Genomic DNA, 23,967 nt, shown 5'->3' with positions numbered 1-23,967 from the left:
CCCGCCTCGGCCTCCCAAAGTGCTGGGATTACAGACGTGAGCCACCGCGCCCGGCCTGAGACTCTGTCTGAACAATAAATAAACGTTTCTGAGTTTTGCTTTTTCTATTTTCAAGCTCCCAATTGCTGTTCAGGTTAATAAGATCACAGCTCTATGTTTCACCTAAGAGAAGAGGGTTTACCAAGAAGTCCGACTTGCCTCTCAGTCACAAATGATTGTAAGGCATGAGCCGATTGTAAGTTGAGGTGTAATTTAAAGAATCCTAGGAAGAAACGCGCATGTCTGAAAATACACCCTTATATCTCCTGAAGTTGTATCCAGTTCCCTTCTTTACAAATGCAAGCATTCCTGAGGAAGGCCACAGAAAAGTCTTTAATCTTTTGGCTTGAATGTGATTAGCATCCTTTAAGAGGAGGAGAGAAGGCAAGGAACGAGAGGGATGAGGACAGGTCCCTGAGCAGGAAAGGTGAGGGGCAAAATAACCCGCACCCTGTCAGGTCTAAAGAAACCTTTCTGTCCCTCGCCTGCAGACCCGGGTCCAGCGGCCTGCAGTACGGGTGAAGCCAGCTTGGTGGAGTCCGCGGGCGCCCCCCTTGGAGGTGCAGCACGGGCCTCGCAGTTCCCAGGCGGGAGAGCGCGGGTCCTCGGTGGCTGGGGATGCAGCCATGTAAGGCCTTACGAAACGTGCAGAGCCGGCCCTGGCGCCAGCAGTACGGCCGCGGGGGGACGGACACCCACGCGGGAGACCGCCCCAAGCCCTGCCCGCCGCTGACGGCGGAGGCTTCCGCACAGGCTGGCAAACCGCGCTGCGTCCGCCCCGCCCCGGCCTGCCCTGCGCCGCGGGGCTCCAGGGCCCACGACGCTTACTCAGGTGGAGTTTCCAGTTGAGCTCGGCTCGAGGGTTTAAATGGATGACGTGTTCCATCCGAAGTCGGAGTTCATGCGATCTTACTTCTGTGTCTAACCCCGTTCTCACCTCTATCCCTAAATTACTCTCTTCGGCTCCCACCCCTGAGCTCCCTCGCCCGACAGCGATCGGCACTCGTGCTGCCACCTGCAGGTGAAAGGGGAAATTGAGAGAACTCAAGTTGGGCGACCCACGCCTGGAGGAGGGCTTTCAGGACAGGGTAGCGGATATTCCAGATTACTGGAAATCCTGGAATTACTAAGATTTAGATATATTCAGCCCAAAGAGCACAACAATTGGCAAGAGACTTGATCTAGCCTCCGCATCCTCTGGAAGTTATCTTTGGTTTGTTTTTCCATTATGCGGATTTGGCAGGGGATGGATGATAAATATTTGCACGAATGCAATTTAGGGCCGTAAAACAGATGTTTGCCACCAAGGCTTGTAATCGATGCACATCGGGCAGAGCTGGTTTTTTACCAGCGCCACCTCCATGATGTTACTGTGATTTCTATCATGGGAGGCTCTGCCCTGCCTGTATTGCTCAGAAAGGGCCGTGTGCCATAACCAGTGGTCATATATGGGTCATTCTTAGCCTGGCAGGTTACCCATTACAGTGTTCTCTGTGCCATAGGAAGTCTTTTCTCAGGCATTCCAATGCCATGATTTTGAAAATGAATGATTGTTTTTAAAATCATTTTAGAATGATTCCATTAGCATTATGGTTAAAGCGCCTTGGTGACCTTAAGAAAGTTATTTTTTCTCTCTGTGACTTAGTTTCCACACATACTGATGGGAATAATACACAGGCCACATAGGACTGTGCATTTTAAATGAGATGATACACAAAAGCACAGGAATATAACATAAAAGAGGATGTGCTCTAAGCTCAAAAGAAAAAAAAAAAAAAAAAGGTGCTCTAAGCTCTAAACATCCAGTGTCAAAAAGTCAGGCTTTGACACTAGCTAGTTTGGGAATATGGGACAAATTACTTCACTTTTCTGTGCCTCAGTTTTCTCACCTGTAAAATATGCAGATGATGAGAGTATCTGTCTCACAGGTTATTTATGAGAATTAAATGAGATAAAATGTCTTCCATGCTTAGACACAGTAAGGATTCAATAAATACTAGTCTTCTAGACCTTAGCTAGTCTTTACTATTTTCCAGCATTCTGTTGTTTGGAAGATTCTGGGTTTTAAACTCCCAGGTAAACAATCTTCATCTGTTTGTTCACTGTTTTGCTTTTGTATCTAGTACAATCATATGTAATCCTTCTACCATCCTGGGAGGTAGGTGTCCTCATCCCCGGTTCACAGATGAAGAAGCTGAGGCTCATCATAGTTTAGTGCCATGCCTGATACCATCATACAGCACGTGGAACCAGGGCACATACTGTCCAAGGCTAGGGCTCTTTTTCCTGTATCACAGCTGCCTTTATAATTCCTCTAAATGTGATGAGCACCTATTTTATTTTACAAGCCTTTGCTAGATGTCCATGCAGAGTTTGAAATTTTTCAAGTTATGGCAGCTTCCTAAAATAAGACTTGAAAATTTCAAGAAACTAAAAGAAATATACTTAGAGCCTTTTCTTCATGGCAAACCTTTTCTTCATGACTTATTAATGGCTTATTAGGTGTTGCTTTCAGAAGGAAGGGTGGGGGGCAGCAGGAGGGGCTGCTGGAAGTACCAGTGGCTCAGAAGTGACAAGTGTGTTAAGTTCATGCATCTCCCTCCTTCCTAGCACCCCACATTCCCCTTTTGAAATGTTCCTCCCCTGTAGTGAAATTGCTTATTTTCATCCTCTTTCTTCTCTGACAGACTGTGATCTCTATGAAGCTCAAGACTGTGTCTAACATGTCAGTTCTCTAAAAGTTCTTTCAGTTTTCTTTCTTCAAGAAATGCAGAGAAGAAACACTCTTCACTTCAGAAGTCAGGAAACAAGATGACTTACGAAAAAAAAAAAAAAACACTTAATAACAGATCCACACCAATCTGTAGATCAAGAGATTAGGGATAAATTTCATAATTTTGCCCAAATATCCAAGTGAAGATCCTTCTTTGATGATTAGTAATATTAATAATGATAACAACTAGCACTTATCAAATGCCAACCATGATCAGGCCCTATGCTAAGCATGTTAGATGTATTGGCACATTCGAGTCCTGCAGTAACTCCATATACTAGGTACGCTAATCATTCTCATTCTACTGATCAAGAAGCAGGCTAAGAGAGAACTTGGGCTCATCAGCATCCCCCAGTTAGTCAGTAATGTAGCAGACCTGGACTTGAACCCAGGCCTGTCTAACACTGAGAGAGAAGGCTCTAACCACTGCCCTGTGCTGCCTGCCAATGAGTGGCAGAATGCAGCAGGAGTGGCAGCTAGCTCAGGGGAGGTGCCCGATGTGGAACAATGGATGGGATATATGAACCAGCTTGATTTCTTCTCTTTTATTTATTTTCCACTTCATCGACTGGGTTTGTACCACAGCCATCTTCTTTCGCTGTGTCTGGCATCCCTGTCCCTGACTCAAGCCCAGAGTGATCTCTCCCCTAGTCCCTGGCACCAGGGCAAGGGGAAATATCCAGTGTCAGAGATCAGCAAAACCCTCCATGTGACCACCAGACAGATCGGCGCTCATCTTCCCAGCAAACTGCATCCACGCCTCCGAGGAGTGGTTTCAATGGTGGTCAGCTAGGCCAAGATCACGTCTCTCCCTCAGTAAGTCCCAGATGCCCAAGTCACAGGGGACAACTGCCTATTGCATGCTCCTGTCCCCAAAGGCCAAATCTTTCCACTCAGTTTATGCAGTCCTGAAGCCTCCCATCCTCTCCCCATGTCCCCATTTGCCCCTACCCATCAAACCTCCCAGGGCCAGATCCTTTTACAACTGACGGCACAGTCAATTCACTTCTGGGATTTGATTTCCAAATACTCAACAGCCCCAGTAATTTCAGCAATAATTGCACAGGCAGGCCCAGACCATTCACAGCTGCTGCATCCAAGATTTTTTTAAAAGGCTTTTAAGGGATTTTTTAAGAATTCCAAACTCGTTTTCTGTTACATTTAGTTCCAAATAATTAGTAAGCCCCATGGCAGACCCTAGAAACCACCAATCATGTGCTGAACACCTGCAGGAGAGACAGTGGAACACAGAATGCCTTTATGCCAATGTGGCACTTAAGGAAAAGTAACTGTGACTAGAAAAGGCGGAGGAGTGGGTTAAGATTCTGAAGTGGGATTCGAAGCAACTTCAGAGGCCATAGAGAAAGAACTCGACTCCCAGAGGCAGAGGAACCATCAGAAGAGCTTGTTGAAATGCAGATTCTGGGGCCGGGTGCAGTGGCTCATGCCTGTAATCCTATCACTTTGGGAGGCCAAGACCAGCGGATTGCCTGAGCTCAGGAGTTCAACACTAGCCTGGGCACCATGGTGAAACCCCATCTCTACTACAACACAAAAAATTAGCCAGGCATGGTAGTGTGCACCTGTAGTCCCAGCTACTTGTTAGGCTGAGGCAGGAGAATTGCTTGACCCCAAGAGGCGGAGGTTGCAGTGAGCCGAGATGCGCCACTGCACTCTAGCCTGGCCGACAGAGCAAGACTCCATAAAAAAAGAAAGAAAGAGAGAAAGAGAGAAAGAAGAAAAGAGAGAAAGAGAGAAAGAAAAGAAAGAAAATTAATTAACGTTAATTAATGTGTGACTGACTTATAGCTCATATTCTTCCTAAAGATAAAGTTTTTAAAACAACGTCATTGAGGTGTAATTGATATACAATAAAATGCACCCATTTAAAGTGTATGATTTGATAAGTTTTCACATATGAATGTACCTGATAAACTAGCCTCACAATCAAGATAATAAACATATCCATCACCCCAAAAGTTTTCTCGTGGCCTTCTATTATCCCTCCCCCTGCAACCCACACCCCATCACACCTAGACACCCACTGATCTGATTTCTATCACTATAAATTATGTTAGATTTTATAGAATTTTATATAAATGGAAGCTTACAATATGCACTCTTTTTTGTCTGGCTTCTTTACTCACCTTAAACATTTTGAGATTCATCCATGTTGCTGCATGTGTCAATAGTTCATTCTTTTTCATTGCATAGATACTTATTCATTCATCCTTTGATGGACATTTGGGTCGTCTCCAGTTTTTTTTTTTTTTTTTTTTTTGAAGCAGGAGTCTCGCTCTGTCCCAGACTGGAGTGCAGTGGCGCGATCTCGGTTCACTGCAAGCTCCGCCTCTTGGGTTCACGCCATTCTCCTGCCTCAGCCTCCCGAGGAGCTGGGACTACAGGTGCCCGCCACCTCGCCTGGCTAATTTTTTTGTATTTTTAGTAGAGACGGGGTTTCACCATGTTAGCCAGGATGGTCTCAATCTCCTGACCTGGTGATCCACCTGCCTTGGCCTCCTAAAGTGCTGGGATTACAGGTGTGAGCCATGGCGCCAGGCCCGTTTGCAGTTTTTTACTATTACAAATAAAGTGTCTATGAGCATTCATATAAACTCTTTGTATGGATATGTGCTTTCATTTCTCTTAGGTAAATATCTAGGCATGGGATGACTAGATCACATGGTAGGTGTATGTTTAAGTTTTTAGGAAACTGCCAAACTGTTTTCCAAAATGACTGTGCCATTTTACACTGGCAATATATGAAAGTTCTAGTTGCTCCATATCCTTGCCAACACTTGATATGGTCGATATTTTTTTTTTTGGGGGGGGGATGGAGTCTCACTCTGTGGCCCAGGCTGGAGTGCAGTGGAGCGATCTCGGTTCGCTGCAAGCTCTGCCTCCCAGGTTCTCACCACTCTTCTGCCTCAGCCTGCCTAGTAGCTGGGACTATAGGCACCCGCCAACAGGCCTGGCTAATTTTTTTGTATTTTTAGTAGAGACAGGGTTTCACTGTGTTAGCCAGGATGGTCTCAATCTCCTGACCCCATGATCCGCCCACCTCAGCCTCCCAAAGTGCTGGGATTACAGGCATGAGCCACCAAGCCTGGCCGATATGGTCAGTATTTTTAATTTTAATCATTCTAATAGGTAATCAGTAATATTTCATTGTGGCTTTAGTTTGTATTTCCCGAATGAATGACGTTGAGCATCCTCTTATCACCAATCCATTTATTGTCTTTGGTTGAATAGCTGTTCAAATAGTTGTACTATTTGGGGAGGGGGAGATTGTTCTCTTATTATTGACTTTTTTCATGGTTAAATCAGAGGAATAGATTTATTTCACTGTCTTATTAAAGTATTCCATACTTTATGTCCTTTACTTACCCAAAGACACAAAATTGATAAAGAAAATATAAGCAAATGAAAAACTCAAGCATTTCCCATAGAATAGCTAGAATGTTCACTAAGTTATTAAAAGCTCAAAGATAACTTAAATCAAATGCTTATTTAGATCCAAGAATTGTGTTGGTTCTGCCTCAAAAAGCTTCATAACCTAAAAAGGAAATAAGTATAGGAAAAGAAAGAAAGTCCAAAGTTTTGAATGAATAAAATTAAAGCAAGCTCTAGAAAAGAAATTCTAAATGGAAACAACAACAAAAATCTACTTAAGAGCCAAATATTGTTGGAAACTTAATTCACAATGCAACCGTGTTGAGAGGTAGGACCTTTAAGAGGTGGTTCGGTCATGAGGCCTCTGCCTTCATGAACGGATTAATGCTGTTATGTTTCCCAAATAAAACAGGGTTCCTGATAAAAGGATGATTTTCGTCTTCTTACTTCTCTCTCTGTTTTTCTCCTTCTCGCTCTTTTCCACCCCCTCACACATATACACACATGCTCTCTTACTTTTCCACCTTCTGCCATGGGATGACACAGCAAGAAGGCCCTCACCAGATGTGAACTCCTCAACCTTGGACTTTCCTGCCTCCAGAACTGGAAGAAATAAATCTCTTTATAAAATTTTTTTTAAATAGCCAAATGCTGAACAAAACTGTTCAAAAACAGTAGATTACGTACTGTAATTGAATATTATAATGGAGTGCTTTAACATGTGCAATGTAGGCATATAATATATACTGGTTTTACAAACTATTTCGGTTATTTTGTGTTCAGCTTGCTTGTAAACTAACTTTTTCTATCTTGAACATCAGACAGTAGTAAAAACCTGACTAAAACTGCCTAGAAAATTACATTATAATGTTTTAATACAGCTAGGCAATCTCCCTTTTGTTCCTGAATGACATTTTCACTGAATATAGGATTCTGGGCTGACAGTTCTTTTCATTCAGGACTTGAAAAATGTGTGATGCTTCCTTCTGGCCTCCACAGTTTCTGATGAGAAATTTCTGTCATTCAGATTATTTTCCCTGTCTGTGCAAAGTGTCATTTCTCTCATTCTGTCTTGTCTTAGTTTTGCAGAAGTTTGATTATGATGTGCCTTGGCATGGATTTCTTTTCAGTTTATTCTGTTTGGGGTTCATTAGCTTCTTAAATGATGCAATCACAGCTCATCACAACCTCTGCCACCCAGCTCAAGCCAACCTCCCACCTCATCCTCCTGAGTTAGCTGGGACTACAGGCACACACCACCACACCAGCTCTTTTTGTATTTTTTGTAGAGACGGGAATTTGTCATGTTTCCCAGGCTGGTCTCAAACTCCTGGGCTCAAGCAATCCTCCTACCTCGGCACCCCAAAGTGCTAGTATTAATGGGGTGAACTACCACACCCAGCCTATTTGACTCCTCTTTATATCTTGTGTTTCCCTGCTGAGACATTCTATTTTTTAATTTGTTTTAAGCATGTTTATAACTGCTCATCGAAGCATTTTTATAATAGTTTCTTTAAAATTTTTGTCAACATCTGTGTCATCTCAACATTGGCATCTGTTGTCTTTTCTCATTCAAGTTGAGATTTTCCTGGTTCTTGACATGATGAGTGATTTTCTATTAATTCATGGGCTTTGGGGGAATTATGTAAGACTTTAGATCTCATTTAAATTTCCTGTTTTAGCAGGCCTTGTCTGACACTGTGCCAGTCAGGAAAGGGGGTTGCTGCTTCATAATTGCCAGGTGATTGTGTAAGTCCACAGTCCTCACTTGGCCTCCATGGACACTCCACTGGGGTAGGGTGTCTCATTACTGCTGGTGAGGGTGAGAGTTCCAGGTCCCCACATGGACTTCACTGACATAATCATTGAGAAGGTCATTACAGGGCACATCATGCCAGCAAGGAAGGGTGGGGGTGCCTCATTATAGCTGGGTGAGGGGAAAAGCCTAGGTTCCTTTTTTTATATGGGTCATATTTTTTTACTTCTTCATATACCTGGTAATTTTTGCTTAGATGCTAGACATTGTAAATTTACTTTGTTGGGTGTTAAATATTTTTGGATTCCTATACATATTTTTGAACTTTGCTCTGGGATAAGTTAAACTGCTTGGAAACAGTTGGATCCTCAGGTTTTGATTTTATGGTTTTTTTTTCAAGGGTGCTGAGAAGTGCTCAGTCTAGGGCTATTATTGCCCACTTCTGAGGCAACGCCCTTCTGTACAAACTACTGAGTGCCCCAGGAATCATGGGACTTTCCAGTCTGGCATGTGGGAACTGGCACTATTCTCAGCCCTGTGTGAGCACTGAACAGCGTTGCTTCTAATCCTCACAGGTGGTTTCCTCACACACATGTGCTGATTGATACTTAGTTTAACTGATCTTGAGGAGACCTCCTGGGCTCTTTCTGTGCACCTCTCTCCTCTCCATCATCTATCCTGCAAACTCTAGTTGCTTTGGTCTCCCCAGACTCTTATCTCTGTTTCCTCAACTCAGAGCATTTTCCAGGCTCCACCTGGGTTCCACCTTCCTGAACTGTGGCCTAGGAACTTCTTCAGGGCTGTAAGCTGGAGCAGTTGTAAAACTCTCCTCACCTCCCAGGAATCACTGTCGTTTGTTACCTGATGTCCATGTCTTGAAAACCATTCTTTCATATATCTTTATTGTGTTTGGTGGTGTTGTTATTGTTTCAGGCAGGAGGGCAAATCTGAACCTATTACTCCATCTTGGCCAGAAGGAGAAGTCTTCTAGAGAAATTGTTAACTTTTTTTAAAAAAAATAAAACTTTCATAAAAGCTGCAAGAATAGTACAAAGAACATTTACATACATTTAACCTAGATTTACAAATTGTTAATATTTTGTCACATTTGTTTTATTTCTCTCTAGATAGTTGGATGGATGGATAGATAGATAGATAGATAGATAGATAGATAGATAGATAGATAGATAATCTGCACACATGCACACATTGTTGATTTTGCTTAACCATTTAAGAGTAGGTTGCTGGGAGGCCGAGACGGGCGGATCACAAGGTCAGGAGTTCGAGACCATCCTGGCTAACATGGTGAAACCCCGTCTCTACTAAAAAACACAAAAAGCTAGCCGGGCGAGGTGGCGGGCGCCTGTAGTCCCAGCTACTCGGGAGGCTGAGGCAGGAGAATGGCGTAAACCCGGGAGGCGGAGCTTGCAGTGAGCTGAGATCCGGCCACTGCATTCCAGCCCGGGAGACAGAGCAAGACTCCGTCTCAAAAAAAAAAATAAAAAATAAAAAATAAAAAGAGTAGGTTGCTGGCCAGCTGTGGTGGCTCACGCCTATAATCCCAGCACTTTGGGAGGCCAAGGCGGGTGGATCACGAGGTCAGGAGATTGAGACCATCCTGGCTAACACGGTGAAACCCCGTCTCTACTAAAAAGGGAGGCTGAGGCAGGAGAATGGCGTGAACCCGGGAGGCGGAGCTTGCAGTGAGCCGGGATAGCGCCACTGCACTCCAGCCTGGGCGACAGCGCAAGATTCCTGTCTCAAAAAAAAAAGAGTAGGTTGCTGACATCATGCTCCTTAACCCCAAATACTTCAGCATCTGTCTTTTAAGAACAAGGATCCTTTTATATAACTACAGTATAATTAACAAATTTGGAAAATTTAGCATTGATAACAAACTATTATATAATATATAGTCTACATTCAAAGTTTACTAATGTACTTTATAGTAATTTTTTTCCAACCCAGAATCCAATCTAGGATCATGAAATGCATTTATTTGTCAGATACATATTTTTAAAATATATTTTAAAATATAACCCATATGACTTTCTAGTTAGTTAAATGCAGGTAGCAGAGGGGTGAGATCCAGCCTTGTTCTGCTTCTAGGTAGCAGAGGAGAGGGAGTGGCCTACGAGGGATCCTGCTTGGTCACTGCCTGTGAAGCCTGCTACCTAATCCCTGCAGTTAGGGTGTCTCCTCTCCTCATTTGGCTCCTTGATGAGTGTGAAGTGAAAACGCTCACTCACTGAGAAGTGCTCAGTGGAGTATAAAAACTAATAGAAATGAAATGAAGAGATTTCAAACAAATAGGCAAACTCAGAAGTGAAAATCAATGACACAAAAGTGGTAATGCTATAAAATAAATAAATGCAAAGAGATTAACCGTGAAATATGAGTCAGCAAACCTCGTACAGGCAACCTAGTCCAGTACTGCCTGTGTCAGAAACTTCCCCACCTCTACTCCAAACAACCCATCTGTCCCTACTCTTCCTCCTTCCTTCCTCTTCCTCCTTGCCACCGCACCCACATTCTTTGGCTTTCGGGAAAAGCTCTAGCTTCAATTGCTGATTCCTGAAATCTGACATCAAGTTCACATCAGATCTGCCTCCCTGATTATGCAGCCAGATCTCCCCTTTATGCATCTCCATGACCCTATGTTTGTCTCACTCATGAGCCACTGATCTGGGTCTGCCTGGACCTGAAATCTTTGGGTTTGTGGGTTCTGAGCCCCGCTAATACTGCAAGCTCCTGTGGTGTCATGGAAAAATTTTAAACCTGTATGAATAACGATAAGTTCTTTGGAGTCAGATCTAGTTTCAAATCCCACTGAACGTACAATCTTAGGCTAGTTTCTAACCTATGAGCCTCAGTTCCCTTATCTGTAAACTGGAAACATAATATCCTATGCAATTACGGTAAAAATTTAATGAATTAAATTATGCAAAGGATTCAGCTGATTGCCTAAAATGTTAAAAAAAATTCAATAACTGTTATTTCTTCTTCTCTTATTCATTTTCTGAATTCCCAAAGCCTAAAATGTGTTACTAGTAATTTAATGCAAATTAAAATGGCTTGTAATCACATGATTAATTCACATTAACCATAATGGAATCAGAAAATATGCAAAAGCAAAAAGAAAATAGAGAATAATTTGTAACCCCCAAGCACCAAGGTACTAGTGTATAAATTGATACATATCTTTTGAAACTTTATAAATGTGCAAACATGGCCAGGCCCAGTGGCTCATACCTATAATCTCAGTGCTTTTGGGAGGCTGAGGCAGGAGGATTGCCTGAGGCCAGGAGTTCAAGACCAGCCTGGACAGCAATAGCAAGATCCCATCTCTACAAAAACATTAAAAATTAGCTGGGCATGGTGACACACATCTGTAGTCCTAGCTACTCAGGAGGCTGAGACAGGAGGATCACCTGAGCCCATGAGTCAGAGGCGTCAGTGAGCTATTATTGTGCCACTGCACTCTAGCCTGTTTCTATAAAAATAAAAATTTTAAAAATACTCATTGTAAAATACTGTACATAGTGCTTTATAATCTGTTTTTTATATGATAATATTTGACAACATCTTTCATTGACCATAAATAGATTTCTCAATATTATCCATTATGGCTACAGAGTAAACCTGTACAGGGATGTCTCTACTTACTCAACCAATCCCCTATTTTTGAATACTTAGATCATTTGCAATTTTTTCACTATTTCCAAGCAGTTACTGTGATGAACAAGCTTGTAAATCTTTGTTCTTATTCTCAATTAAATTCCTAAGAGTGGAATTGCTAGGATAAAGAAAATGTGAAAATGTTAACACTTTTGAAATACATTGCCTAATTGCTCTCCAGAAAGATGTTATCAAATTATATTCCTCGCCTACTCAGGGTATACGGTCATTCTTTTCTTGCCTTTGCCATGGGGAAATGGTATCTAATTGTTATTTTAATTTCCTTTTTTAAAAAATGTAATTTGTATTTAGAAAATGTTGGACTGAATAAATGCACTTCTCTGTCCATCCTGACCTCACGCCAAACCCATATGCACATTTGCAAGCTTTGCCCTTCTAGGGTGAGTGGTCATGAAGAGAATATGATCCTAATTTGCATGAAACTGATGGACCCTTGGATTGAGGGGCAGGAGGAGGACCAAACGCATAGGAGAACAAAGATATCTGCAGTGTTAGGAGGAACAGAAGAAGAGCAGGGCAAATCGTAGGACTCCAGGGCTAGCAGAAATGAAGGTCAGGATTATGGGGCCAGGCCTGGAGAAGGAGAGAAGATAGGAAGGGACAAATCCAGTGAGCGTTCGGAAGGCAACTGGGGCTCTGCTAGGGTTGGGAACATTATTGGAGACGTCTGGCTAAGTGTGAATCCAGCCTGCATTGGTAGGCAAGTTACAGTTTCCACTTACCCTTGTGTTGGCTCGTTATACAATATTTGTCCCCTAATAATTACTTTTCCTCATTTCCAGTTGGTTAGATAATAAAAGTAATAACAATAAACAGTTATTGAGTCAGGTGCTATACTCTACATGCATTATCTAATTTGATCCTTACAATACCTCATGAAGTTTACACTAGCCAATTGTACAGATAAGAAAACAGCCTGAGAGACGTGCATCAATTTGCTCAAGGCCACATAGCTGATAAGAAGGGATCCTAGATGAGAACTCCAGCTTTTTTTCAAAGTAACTGCAGTATTTTACCAGGGCTGACATCTTTATCTAACCCATGAGTCATACTAGATGCTATTTCAAGTTGAAGGCCAAATAGCCATGAGAAAATAAAGGTAAGACTCTAGTAGCAATTCTACATGGAGAATGAGGAAAAGAAGATCAATAATTCTGCCCCTCTCCATACCCAGTCTACACTAGTGACTTATATAAGGCCCCAATTATTCAAACATCTACTTTGTTAGAAAAACTTAGCACCTACCTCATGAATGTAATGAATTTAATGTACTTGACTCTTTGGAGATTTGACACTCATTTAGGCTCAAAGAACCAATCTATTTCCTGATTCACACATCCTGCCTGCCTTCTCCCCTGTGCAGTCTAATCTAAAATGGGTACTAGGAACTCAATCTTCTCAAGCCCTACTTTGCACCTGGCTACCATCCCCAAGGTTCATGTCTGTGTTCTTTGGGGCTTCTCTAACACAGACCACAAGTGGGGCTTGGCCACATCTCTAGAGTACAGGTACAAACTCAAAGCCTTAAGAAAGAGATGCAGGAGGGCCCGGTGCGGTGGCTCAAGCCTATAATCCCAGCACTTTGGGAGGCCGAGACGGGTGGATCATGAGGTCAGGAGATCGAGACCATCCTGGCTAACACAGTGAAACCCCGTCTCTACTAAAAAATACAAAAAAAAAAAAAACTAGCCAGTCGAGGTGGCCGGCGCCTGTAGTCCCAGCTACTCGGGAGGCTGAGGCAGGAGAATGGCGTAAACCCAGGAGGCGGAGCTTGCAGTGAGCTGAGATCCAGCCACTGCACTCCAGCCTGGGCGATAGAGCGAGACTCCGTCTCAAAAAAAAAAAAAAAAAAGAAAGAGATGCAGGAGGACCCTCCTATTGGCAGCTCCTGGTGGTTAACAGCGCAATCTGTGGCTCCCTTGGATTTTCATGCTACAAAGATTTGGAAGTAGATGGTGTTACTGAGTCTGCAGGAGTTGGTTCCTACTGAGTCCAAAGCCTGAGCTTGACCTGAAAGACTTGTTCCCTCTCCAGCCAATTTGACCAGGTCGTGTGGGGGTCCACTGAAGCTATTGTGATTATTTTTCTGTGCCTGTTACAGCATCTCCCTATGACAGCCTCTTCCTGGAAAAGGCCAAGGTTAGTGTTTCATTTTGACCCATTGCAACACAAGCTGCTTCCCAGCAGCTAATGGGAGGGAAGGATGGAAGAAAACTTGCTTCACTATTTCCCGGCTAAGTTCCACTCCCTTCAGGAGACTTTTCCAGACCACTCCTGCCAACAAGTCCTTGAGCTGCATCCCTTCCTGCTCCCCAGCTTCCCTGACCTTCTAGAACATTGCTTGTCTCCATGTACATAATAATGGTTGTTTGTTCTACCACCAAAATTGGCATGTGAATGCTGTCTTGTTTCCTTAACCAAAATGTGCATTTCTGGAGGGCTGGGACTATATTTTAAGATTTTTTTGTATCTTCTCCCAGCTCAGAAGATGACGTTATGGTCCCAGATCACTCTACTTAAAAACTCCAAACGAATCATCTCCTTTCCTCCAACCTGTAATATTATTTATTTTGTTCAATATATGACCCCTCAATAGAAGGTTAGCTTCAGAAATGTAGGGATTTTCGCCTGTTTTGCTCACTGATTTTTCTTCAGCATCTAGAGCAATGACTAACATATAGTAAATGCTCAATAAATACATGCTGAATTAAATGATTAATTCAGAAAGAATTATGAAATGAACCACCAATATCTATGGGAAAATGACCCTCTTCCATTTCAACTTTTCAATGAGTATTCAATGAGTATTTTATGCATTTCAGGATAATTTATTTAGGCTCCCAAATCAATTTCATTTTTTACTTTATTTCTAGCTCAGAATATCCTAAGATAAAGCATTACTACCAGTAGTTAACTGAGCTTTTACCATGCATCAGTGACTATACATATTCTCATTTAGTCAACACCCCCTCTCCTAGGTTGATCTATGAATCTTCTGGAAAGTAAGTAACTTCTCTAGTCTCACAAGCAGTAAGTGGCAGAGCTAGGATGTGAACTCAGGCCATTGATCATCAATCTGCTTTCCTGCCTGAACGGAATCCAGGTTTCTAGGATTCCCCTTGATCTTCCTTCCCCTGCAGTCCTCAGGCCCTAATTAGATGAGACCAGCCTTTTGATGAGAGACCAGGTCTGGAGATGCCCAGGAAGAGTTCAAGGACCACTAGTAACCAAAGAACTAGCATAGAGTAAGTTTATGGAAGAAAAAGAAACTAAAACAACAGTTTCTGATTGACAAAGTTGCTTCGTTGCTTCATTAGATGCTGATGAACAATTTTAGCTGTGCCATAAACATGAACTGAATGGAGATAACTGCAGATAGAACAGGTTTCAGGGCAGAGGAAGGAGTTAAGTTTTGGTTATCTTGAATTTGAGATGTCACTTCAACACTCAAGAGCAGATGTTCCATAAACAGCTCTCAAGAGTCTGAAGTTCAAGCAAGAGGGTTAGAGATATAAACTGGGGAGTTGACATCATCATGAGAGCTTGTTAAAAGCAAATGCCTCAGGGCTGCCAAATTTACCTCCTGGCTGTCAGATTCCTAATCCTGATGATTGTGTTAAATGTTTTTGAGAGGCTCGGAAGAGCCATGGAGAGATTTCAGTGCTCCCCAAATTGCTGCAGCTGCAGCATTATGAAGCTCAAGTTTACCACAATGCCCTTCTCATGGGGTCCCACTGGAACTCCATGAGTGTATGTGTGATCAATTGCAATTGTTCGGTGGCTGGAATGGTTGACCTCTGGGATTACCTTTTTCCTGGGCTTCCAGGCTGCCCAAGGCACTTGTAAATGGACACATTCTTTTTAGATAGGTTAAAGCCATACTCCAGGCCTGGAATCCAACTTGCTTCTTTTCAGTGACTTTGCATATCTCTGAACTGAAACAAGTGACACAGATTTCATAGTGTGATATGAGGATCCTCCAATTTCATTTCTTTTCGTACTTTGGGCACAGCATGTACCACTTCACCAGCTACTCAGTCAATATGCATCTCACCCCTGACCCCAGCTGTGAAGATAGAGGTTACAAACAATGAGAGGTGCTGAGGTTGGGGGAGGGACTCACGGAGCACGGCAAGAGCTCAGAGCAACTGATATGGGGTATCTGAAAAGTACTGACTGAATGAAAAGATGTTTTTAGCAGCATTGCAAACACAGCTGAGGTTGGAAATCATAAATTTGTTCTGGAACCAGTCAACCTGGCTGTGGAATTTTTTCTAGCTGAGTTCACCTGGAGAAAATAAATGGTAGGGCTGATTCAGGACTGGGAGATGGCCTGACAGGTGTGCAGGGAGAGCAAGGTGGGAGTCATTGATGAGAATGTAGGTGAAATAGCCAGTGGGTCCCAGCCTGGGTAAAGAAGGAAGGGAAACCCAGAAGGAACTGATAAACAGTGTCCCATCTCAGACAGGCTGCTGGTGAACCAGCGATCACCTCAATAGGATGGACTGTGGGGGAATCCAGTAAAGGCAAGGCCAGAACAATGGAGACCAGTGCAGCTGACACCCCCGTGCCCGGTCCAGCTCAGTAAACTCAACAGCCTCATCCTATCCCACAAGCAAGGCAGCTGGGGTGCTACACATTCCCCTCTGGCTAAGCCATACCCCACCCATCAGAGATCCCCAAATATCAGGGGCTACTGAAGGCTGAGTGTCCCAGGAATGATTCAGAACCTCCAGCTGAATCTCTCCAATTTCGTGTTTTACTAGAATGACACTGGGGTATCTCATAGCATCAAAGGAGTAACTGAAGAATTAAGCCTCAAGAAAGCAGGAACCAGGAAATCTCCAGTGACCTCAAGTACAAGAACCAGGAACTGAAACACCATTAGAACTGTCTCTTCACCTTCCTTCTGTCCTTTGTTCTGCATGTTACCTTCACTTTCTCTTACTAAAGAAAGTTAAGAACATGGTCTCTGGAACCAATGCCTGAGATTTGAATCCTAGCTCTGCTCTTCCAACTGAAGGACCTTGAGCAAGTTACTTACCCTCTCTGTGCCTCAGTTTTTTTTATGGAGATAACACTAGTGCCTACTTTGTATGATTGCTTGAGGAATAAATGATTTGATACTTCTAAAGCACTTGGAAGAATCCCTCCCACATCCCCAGGCCCTGTCTTACCTAAGAGAAGAGTTTGGACAACAAGAGTACTAATCAGCAATCTAGCCTGCAAGACTGAAGATAATAAACTGAGGTCCCATTCAGGCCAAGGGTTGAATCCAATGCCATGGATGGGGTAGGGGGCAGCACGAGCCATGGTGCTACTCAGGGTCAGGCAGGAGACATATCATTTAGTGAGGAACAGGGGAATCTATTCCAAAATGTGGTATTTACTCTCAGACCCTTACTCTACCATTGCTCCCTTTACTGACAACAGATGACCTCATCTACTACGTCAAGGCAAAACTGAGCATCTTGCCCTCCACCCTACCCCTACATTCATTCAGAGATGTCTGCTCTGAAGCCCATCCACATGCTTTTCCTCCCGCTCTGTGAATCATCTGTTCTCTCTGAAGATTATTTAAGATTATTTAAGAATAATTCCCTCCCCTGTCCTTTCGTGCCTGCAATGCTCTTCCTCAAGACCACCTTAGCCGTGGTGTTCTTCCCACTCTCTGCATATCTTCCACCCACTCTCTGCATATCTTCCACCTCATCCTCCTCCTGGCCCCTTCCATTAGCATTGAAACAAGATCAGGTCTCTCCCACCCTGATAACAAATGGCACTCCTTTGACTCCACCTTCCCAGCTAGCATCTCAAAAAGTTGTCTTCACTCCCTGCCTCCACTTCTCCCCTCCCATTCTCTCCTCAGCCCTATGTTCTCGAGTTCTCATTCTCACTTCTCCTGAGAAGTTGACAAATGCCTGGGCCTCCGCTATATTAGACATCACTGCTATCCCTATTTTGAACACTCTCCTCCCTGAATTTCTATGGTAACATTCTCTTGGTCATTCCCCTGCCTCTCTGACCGCTCCTTCTCTATGTCTCTTGTGTGCTCCTCTATCTTCCTCCACCTACCCTTGAACAATCCATCTTCCCCCATGTTCCACCTTCTCTTCATCTTACAGTTTCCACAGGTGACCTCAACTACCGTCAACCACCCCCAACGTGAGCTAAGGATTCTCAAATCTATAGCCATTATCTTAGTCCTCCCTCTGAATGTCAGATTTATCCAACAGCCTGTGTGGCATCTTCACTTGGAGGTCCCCCTGAGGCATTGCAAACTCAGCATGTGGGTGTAGGGGATAGTTCCTGAAACCATATCATGTGGAGGATGGTTGAAAACCTAGGAGGTATCTGATCCACAGAGGTGACTCAGATGGGTTATGGTAGTAAAGTGGACCACAGTCTGGGTCAGCTGGGAAAGGAGCTGGAGATATTCTGTGTGTACCCCAAAGGGTGACATGAGGACAAATGATTGGAAAATTGGAAAAGACAGATTTCAGCTGAACCTAAAGAAGACCCTTTGGAAGTCAGAGTGGCTCAAAGGTAAACTTGGCTACCTTGTAAGTTACCTCAGTTATTGACAGCATTAAAGCACCAGGCTTTAAACTCTCTCAGTAAGACAGGGCACAGTGGCTCACACCTGTGGTCCCAACACTTTGGGAGGCCAAGGAAACAGGATCACATGAGGCCAGGAGTTAGGGACTAGGCTGGGCAACACGGTGAGACACCATCTGTACAAAAAAAAAAAAAAAAAGCTCTCAAACTTCAGGAGTCTGTGATTCTGTGAGAAAGCAAAATGGAGCTTATGCAAATTTGACCAAATACAGTGAAACCTGGTACTACTACTGCTTATTAATTGGGCATTGGTTTGCTGGTGGGGGCTCTGACCCTCTGAAGTGGAAATAAAAACAGGGATGTTTTAGGATACCTGAGAGAAGAGAAGAAATTGAATATGCTCTCAAGTGGGAAGGACTGATAGTCAAAGGAAAACTCACCATGCCATGACTTTCTTGGAAGTATTTGTACTTAGTTATATTTGTAAGGAACCCCTCAGTGGATATGGATTTGGCATGACTTGTATTACAGTAGGGCCTTTGTGCTAAGGTTCTGTTTCAACAAACCTAATCAGATATCCTTTGAGACAGGGTCCCTGAATCTGGGTGGAGTAAAATGGCCTGACAACCAGGCTGGGAAGGACTTTTGTGACTGAGTCTACAGATACCTCTGCCTTCTGAGTAGAAAACAGAAGACAAGCATTGCTGTCTGGAAAAGGATAGCTCCCACTTACAGCCAGCTCCATGCACATCTATATGACAATGGACCCCAACTCTATGACAGCTCCATCCCTGCCCATCCCTGGGCCATCCCATCCCATAATATGTATCATACTTATATTTTCTTTCTTATGCGGCTCCTACAACCTCTGCCTCCTTTCTCCCCATTTAAAACCTTCTTATGAACAGATTTCTCTGACTTGCTTCTGCTTTTTTTGTATCTTGATTTTCCAGCTCTGCCTAGTCCCTTTGCATAGATGATTTAACTGGATTCTTTCCCATGGCATCACCCTTAGACCTAGGACCTATGTTTTAGAGGGTTCTTCTTTGGGGAAATCTATGGTCCCTAAGGGATGTGCCCATCGGGAGTCCAAACTTCCTTCTGGGTCATATTGCAGGTAACTGGGACCCTGGAATTTCCTGTCCAAACAGTCCTTATCCTGATTCCAGGGCCTGGACAAGCAGCTTCTCTGGGTCTGGAGAGGGGACCTTGCTGTCTGTGAGTGAACTCCCAGGCCTGAGGCGTGGCTGAGGGCAGTGCACAGGGCTTTTTGAGATGCAGGATGGAGCCAGGGCCAGGAAGAGAAGGGGGAATACCAGGGGCTGGGATCCTCTGTTTGTACTCCTGCCCTGGCCAAGCTAATCCTAGAGGTTCCAGGTATGAAGATGAATGAGGTCCAGTCGCTGGACCAAAGGAACATCAAGAACACAAGTAAACCAGGGATCGAAGTTGAACTAAAGATTGTTTCTTTCTTCTGTCTAAAGCCCGGAGCCTGGAGCAGCCTTCAATGTGCTGCTCTCTACTCCCTCTGAATGACCTGCACCTCCCCAGCAGGACGCAACCCCGCCTCAAAGGGTTGCCCTCTCAAAACGCTCTCCAGTTCATCAAGACCCCAATCTTACAACTGGGGCTCATCTCAGAAGAGGAAGAGGGCAGTAAGACGGTGCTATCTCTTCCCTCTCTGCCTCAGCTTCTTCATCTATCAAGTGGAAGTCATAACTGCCCCCTCACTTCCCCAGGATTACTTTGAGGATAAAATTAGAATTGATCACCTGATTGCCCAACATTTGAGGCTATTCTAAGCAACCGCCTCTCAAAGAGTAGTGCAAGAAAGAGCTAATCTGGGGTTACAGACACTGATACTCTGGACTATACATTGAGCTCTAGCCGTGCCAAATTCTTGAGTCAATGCTGGTTTTCCATGTCACCCAGCATGCCTCAGGACTAATGCCCCCCAGTATGTACTCAACAGATGAAAGAATTTAATCTTAGTCCAAGCAGACTATAATCTGGGAAGACAGATCTCCAACAAGGGCTTACTCTAGCTGTGGGGAGACAGGCACACTTCTACTCTGTTCATGAAAATGCAAAATGGTACAGGCCTTTGGGAAAGTAATTTGGTAATATACATCAAAAGTACACATGCAATTACTCTTTGACCTTGCAAATCCATTTCTGGGAATCCACAGATATACATTCTTATGAGATGACGCATGTACAAAGTTAGTTATGACACCACAGGTTGTAACAGCAAAAGATTAGAAATAGCCCCAGGCTCCATAAATAGAGATTAGTTAAATATACTGTGATGCAGCCTTATAACACAATACCTTAAAACAGAACAAGGATACTGTTTATGCATTGATGTGGAAGGATCTCCTTGATATATTGTTTATGTAAAAAACAATGGAAATAAGAATGCATTTTAACATTTTAATTTTTTCTTTCTTTTCTAAAAATATTTTTTATTTCCATTGGTTTTTGGGGAACAGATGGTGTTTTGGTTACATGAGTAAGTTCTTTAGTGGTGATTTGTGAGATTTTGGTATACCCATCACCTGAGCAGTATACACTGAACCCAATTTGTAGTTTTTTTATCCTTCACCCCCTTCCTGCATTTTTATATTTGATTGTATTTTCACAAAGAAACACTAGAAGTGTACAAAAGAAATTAATAAGAGAGGCAGGCCGGGTGCGGTGGCTCATGGCTGTAATCTCAGCACTTTGGGAGGCCGAGGCGGGTGGATCACCTGAGGTCAAGAGTTTGAGACCAGCCTGGCCAACATGGTGAAACCCCATCTCTACTAAAAGTGCAAAAAAATTAGCTGGGCATGGTGGCATGCACCTGTAGTCCCAGCTACTTGGGAGACTGAGGCACGAGGATCACTCGAACCTGGGCGGTGGAGTTTGCAGTAAGCCAAGATCACACCACTGTACTCCAGCCTGAGTGAAAGAGTGAGACTCCATCTCAATTTAAAAAGAAAAGAAAAGAAAAAAAAAAGAGGCAGGAGAGAGGTTTTTCAGTATACAAACATATATATAATATATATATTTTTTTAACGTAAATATTTTAACTTTGCAAAAAAGAAATTAGTAAAGATTTTTTCAAAATCACTTCAGAATGCCTTCTAAATGGGCAAAGAGTGCTGAACTAGGTGGCAGAGGTTCAGATTCGATCTTGGGTGGGGCCCTGGCTTCCCTGAATTTGCTCAGCTGTAAGACTAGGGTGGCCTTGTATGCTCTCAGTCCCTTACAGCCCTGCCCTTCTATAAATAAGATATTTTCCTGGATCGCACCCTGTGTTATATTACTGCTCCCTTCTGTGCCCTTTCGTTTGTACAGACAGTATCAAGTTGACTGAGCATGTTTGGCACCAACTACGGGAGAATTCCCAGCATCTCACAATTCATATCTGGTTACTTCCTGCTCTTGGATTATATTTGTCAATTGTCCATGCCATGTACTTTTCTCTTAGGCTTTATTCAGAGGCTTTTAGATTTTCACTTTAACTTGGATTAGTCCTTTTAGAAAGCAATTTGGTCATATAAAAGGTAACTCATTTACTCTTTTGAAAGAGTTTAATACAGCATCCTGTTTATTGGGGAATTACCCTCTATATGACAAAGTCCAGTTGTTTTATTCATTGATTTGGAATTACTTCTATTGAGGGTTGTAGGGATGAGGGAGTAGGGATAACAGAAATCCATGGGTAGAGGATATGGAAGATAAGGTCAGCCAACTGCTCTGCTGCGTTTGGGGAGAAAAGGGCAAGGCTAAGGATGACAAAAAACCAGACAGGGGAGTGCTCTATGCAGAACAGAAACACTGTTGTGCTCTGAGGTTGTGCAAAGGAGATAATTGAGTGAGAAGCATGGAGACAGAGGCTGAAGGCTCAAGGAGGATAGAGGAGCTCTACGAGTATAAGACACCAACTCTGCAATTGAGTCTGCTCCCAGCTACTCAGGAGGCAACTCGACTCTCACATCTGGCTGGGTGTCTGATGCTGGTGTGGACAGTGTTGGTATAACCTGCTGAGATACCCAGAGATCCCAGCACAACAATTTTCCTCTTTTCATTCCTTAAAAACCATTTTTGTTCAAAAACAAAATTTCTTATTAAAAAATTAATTCTCAACCCAGCTATCACACTCCTCAGTATCTACCGAAAGGAGTTGAAAACATATCCACACAAATACCTGCACATGTATGTTTATAACAGCTTCATTCATAATTGCCAAAACCTGGAAGCAACCAAGATGTCCTTTGGGAGGTGAGTGGATAAATAGACTGTGGCACATCCAGACAATAGAATATTATTCAGCACTAAAAAGAAACAGGCTATCAAGCCTTGAAAATGCATAAAGTAACCTTAAATGCATTACTAAGTGGAAGAAGCCAATCTTAACAGGCTACATACTCTATGATTCCAACTATATAATGTTCTTTTTCTTTTCTTTTTTTTTTTGACAGAATTTCCCTCTGTCATCCCGGCTGGAGTACAATGGTGCGATCTTAGCTCATTGCAACCTCCACCTCCTGGGTTCAAGTGATTCTCGTGCCTCAGCCTCCCAAGTAGCTGGGATTACAGGCATGCACCACCATACCCCACTAATTTTTGTATTCTTAGTAGAGACAGGGTTTCACCAGGTTGGCCAGGCTAGTCTCAAACTCCTGGCCTCAAGTGATTCTCCCACCTTGGCCCCTCAGAGTGCTGGGATTACAGGCATGAGCCATCGCATCCAGCCATTCCAATTATAAAACATTCTTCTGGAAAAGGCAGAGACAGTAAAAAGATTAGTTGTTGTCAGGGACTAGCAGGGAGGGAGGGATGGATGAATAAGTGTAGTATGGATGATTTTTAGGGCAATGAAACTACTTAGTGTGATATTATAATGGTGGATACATATCATTATACATTTGTCCGAACCCATAGAATGTACAACACCAAGAGTGAATCCTCATGTAAACAGCTATGGACTCTGGGTGATAATGGACTTTGGGTGATAATGATGTGTCAATGTAGGTTCATCAATTTTAACAAATATACAACTTTGGTGAAGGACGTTGATAATGGGGAAGGCTACGCAACTGCCTCCTATATGAAGGCAGAGGGTTAACGGAAAATCTCTGCACCTTCCTCTCAATTTTGCTGTGAACCTGAAACTGCTCTACAAAATAAGTCTGTTTTTTAATTCTAATTACTCTCACCCAAACACAATTCTTTTTTTTTTTTTTCTGTGTTTACTTCCAGGCCCTGATCATAAAAACTTATTGTTCCAGAAATAGAATAATTCTGTAGGTAGATTTTTGATATCTTCATTTAATATTGCTTTATAAACCTGTGGCCTGAAAGCCTTCAAAATGATTATTTTAATGACTGAATAATGTTCCGTTGCATAGATACACTGTAATTTAGTTAACTATTTCCCTATTATGTTAAAGTTTCTTATATATTTAGCTTTCCTATCCTCAAAAAAATTTCTTTAAAATGAATTCTCAGCACCAAGTGAGGTGGCTCACATCTATAATCCCAGCACTTTGGGAGGCTTAGGACAGGCATTTGGCACCAGCCTGGCAACATGGCAAAACCTCATCTCTACAAAAAATACAGAAATTACCCGGGCATGATGGTGTGCACCTGTCGTACCAGCTACTTGGGAGGCTAAGGTGGGAGGATTGCTTGAGCCTGAGAGGTAGAAGCTGCAGTGAGCCAAGATTGTGCCACTGCACTGCAGCCTGGGCAACAGAGA

The sequence above is a fragment of the Colobus angolensis genome, unplaced genomic scaffold (assembly GCF_000951035.1).
Source record: "Colobus angolensis palliatus isolate OR3802 unplaced genomic scaffold, Cang.pa_1.0 Scaffold249, whole genome shotgun sequence".
In the NCBI taxonomy this organism is placed as follows: domain Eukaryota; kingdom Metazoa; phylum Chordata; class Mammalia; order Primates; family Cercopithecidae; genus Colobus; species Colobus angolensis.
This window is presented reverse-complemented; position numbering follows the sequence as displayed.